Source organism: Silene latifolia, chromosome 9 (assembly GCF_048544455.1).
Source record: "Silene latifolia isolate original U9 population chromosome 9, ASM4854445v1, whole genome shotgun sequence".
Taxonomy (NCBI): Eukaryota; Viridiplantae; Streptophyta; class Magnoliopsida; order Caryophyllales; family Caryophyllaceae; genus Silene; species Silene latifolia.
In genome coordinates, this window is record NC_133534.1 from 34,998,003 (window position 1) to 35,001,653 (window position 3,651).

Sequence of the window (3,651 nt, forward strand, 5' to 3'; positions counted from 1 at the left end):
GTGATGTGGTTCACGCATGTCGTGTGCAGTCAGTTAAACTGTGCATATTTATTTGTTGGCTAAGTCGAATAGATGACGGTAGTATCAGTTAAATACTATCGGAATGAATCAAGAGCTGCTCTTCGGAGGTTTATTGGTCTATGTTCGGGGGTGGCCAGATTCGTCAGTTAAACGTTCTGGGTCCCGAGTGTCGTTCGATGTACAGTTAATTCATCAAAAGGTCTGGCCCGGTCTTAGGCATATAGGCAGTGGTGATACGCTATACATAGTACCGAGGAGTATCAGTTAAATACTTCACAACCGATGGTTCGTCAGTTAAACGTTTTATCTGCTAGTTCATCAGTTAAATGTTCTAGCGGCGTTCGCTCTATTCGCTATGGTCTAAGTTCATATAGTCTCATTCATCTTGTGTTATGAATGTTATGAGTAGTAAGTCTGAGTTCGATTTTCATGAGTGTAGATTGATGCGTGTCCTAATATGATGTTTTACACCCTATTTTACACGCATTTCAGAGCTTAATTATGTAGTTTATGCTACTATTTGCCCCATTTCATCTACTTTCGTATTTTTATGTAATATTGCAGATTTATGCGGAAATGAGTAGAAATTGAGCTAAATCCGTCCCCGAGTACCTTGCATTGAATTTGACGTGAAGTATTTACTCAAGAAATGAACTTGGTGCGCGTTTCGAGGCCTGAAAGACAACTTTATGAAGAATTAGAAGCGGACTACCAGCTACAGTGGTCGATCGACTGCCTCCTATAGTCGATCGACCAGAGCACGACTTACAGAAGCTACTGTTCAGCGATGACCGGTCAATCGACTGCCTTGCTTGGTCGATCGACCAAACCGTGGTTCTGACGTGAATTAATAGAACGAGAATTAGGAAGCCCATTATGTTTTAGGTTTGAGAATAAAGTTACGTGATATTTCTATATAACGTAACCGGCTCATTCAGATACATGCATTCAGTTTTGAGGGAAGCTTTAATCAAGTCTTTCATCATTAAAATTTAATAGGGTTCATACATTAGCTTAGAATATTTTTCCGTCAATAAAAAGTTTATTTTTCGTATCCGGTTTTGATCTTGATTCCTGCTTCCATTCGGTATTTCTCTGTTCTATTATTCAGTTTTCGCTGCTTATTTCGTTCATAGATTAGAAATTGCTAGAGTAGTATTCCCAAAGCCAATTATCGTTCGTGCTAATCGTTTGTTTAGTGAATTTAACCATGAATTCAGTATATTTATTTGTTAATCTTCCTGTTGTTTTTATCGTAATCATGAGTAGCTAAATCTCTTGTGCTAGGATGTAGGGAATCTGTAGAAGTAGGCGGCATAAGTTGTAGACCTGGAATCGCGCCACGGTCGATCGACTGGGTTCCCTGGTCGATCGACTGGCCACGTGAGATCAGCTTCGTTTTAATTAATTTAATTGCTATATTTGACGAATCGAGTGCACGCGACTAGTTGAATGCCTAGGAATTGACCGACCCAATAAATATCGAAAGATAGGGGAGGAAAATAGACTGCCTAATTAAGACGACTAAATTAATAAGATCGAGAGGTAAGTTAATTTAGACTTTCAAGTCACTTTTCAGGACGAAAGTTAGCATTAGTGATATTAGGGACCTGTAGCGAGATCGAAAGATGCTACCTGTTAAGAAAGGACTGAGAGGACTTCTTATTTTCCCGTCTCACGTGTTTATTTCAGACTTACCTAGGATGCTGCCGCCGAAACTATAGTGAACCGACCATCTTAGCACCCTTTTAATATTTGATTTCATCTGTTAGCTTAGTTTACTTTGTCATTTGTTGCCCTTAGTTATAGATCAACTCAAATCAACCCCCCCCCCCCCTCTCACAATTGTTACCTTAGACTAGAATTAGACAACTATAAATTACATCCGCCTCTCTGTGGTTCGACCCCGACTGCCACTAGCTATAGTAGTAGTTTGGAAATATAAATTTATCTTTGGTATTCTACGACGGTATCAAATTTTGGCGTTGTTGCCGGGGAGGCAATTGTTTAAATTTTTAGTTGTTTTTATTTTAGTCTTTTCTCAGTTTAAGGGACATCTGTTCCTTAAACTATTCTCATATTCTTCTTGTAGTTTCATCTTATGCGCAGGTCTCAACAAGGCGAATTACTTCCCCTTGATCTCGAGCTTGAGAGGACTTTGCGCGTGAAGAGGAGATTATTTCAAGAACAACAGTCAGAGGAAGAGCCTGGTTCCCATTCTAGTTTTTACGAGAACGAGCTGTTTGAGGAGGATCCACCTTCGTCACCTATTTCTACTTCCTCAGCTGAGACCGTCACATCTCCAGACATGGCTGAAGAAGCTAGTATAGCCAGTCACTCTGAGCCGACAGCTGAGAATCTCTATAAGGGATTCGCATTACCAGGGACGGATAGAAATTTCGAGCCAAAACCGTCTTATATCAACTTGGTTAAGAGGAACCAATTCGGGGGGGCTGCAAATGAAGATGCAGCCAAACATATGGAGACGTTCATTGACTACTGCTGTTCCATACCCCCACCAACCGGTGTGACCCAGGACCAGGTGAAGGAGACTATGTTCATATTCTCTATTCGTGATGCTACAAGGGAGTGGTACCGAGACCTGGATCGAGCTGCTAACGGGATCACTGATTGAAAGTCGCTGGCCCTAGCATTCTACAAGAAATATTTCTCTGCCTCAAAGACCAATGCCATTAGAGCTCAGATCACGAGCTTTAAACAGGGTCCTGATGAGAATTTTCATGAGGCATGGGTCCATTTCAAGAAGTTGGTGCGAACTATTCCGCACCATGGGTTCGAGAAATGGAGTCTATGCAATCAATTTTATAATGGGCTTTATGACTATCATAGGGCTATCCTGGATGCGGCAGCTAATGGCAGATTCCAGGAGAATGTTGGAGAAACTAAGGGATGGAAAATTATTGATGATTTGGCCACCCATAAAGCTGAGTATGGAAATTCCAGGGGAAATCAAAGGAGAGCTGTTGAATCCCCTTCTGTAGTTGCATTAGAGGCTCTTACGGCGAGATTTGATAAGTACAAGTTGGGAGGAGCTTCAAAAGGAGGGATCTATCAAGTGAATGTTGTGTCAGACGGTCCTTTCGTCTGCAAAAGATGTGGAGCTGAGGGACATGTTTCAGATTTTTGTCCTAATCCCTATGAGTCTTGTGCTGCTTTTCAACATTATAGGCAGACAAATACTTATTTTGAGCCGAATGTCCATCCAAACTTGAGGTGGAGTAGCCAAAATGTCCAAAATCCGACTCCACCCCCACAGCAGCAACAGCAAAATTATGTGCCCCCTCATAAGCAGCAGCAGCCATACCAAAAGCCTCCGTATGTCCCGCAGCAGCAGCAGCAGTCCCAAGGCTCCGATTTTGCCGAATTGAAAAATTTGTTGCTGAAAGAGTCTCAAGCTAGAGAGACCGAGATGAAAATGTTGGAGAGCCAAATTGCTCAATTAGCTAGCAAGAGTGCAACTCGAGCTCCGGGGCATTTACCGTCGCAGCCGGATCAAAAAGAGACCCTAAATGCTGTTACTTTGAGGAGTGGGTCTACCCTTGATGGGCCCGCTATGGTCGAGGAAGCTACTGGAAAAGATGAGGCGGAACTGTAGATACCTCATTTCTG

At 42.2% G+C, this 3,651-nt stretch overlaps 1 non-coding gene across 1 annotated transcript; it reads right to left on the reverse strand.

The window, feature by feature from the left end:
- Positions 1-2,710: 2,710 nt before the first annotated feature.
- On the reverse strand, positions 2,711-2,817 carry LOC141603980 (small nucleolar RNA R71). Its single transcript, XR_012525810.1, has one exon. It is a non-coding gene; the product is annotated as a small nucleolar RNA R71 (small nucleolar RNA).
- Positions 2,818-3,651: the final 834 nt, after the last annotated feature.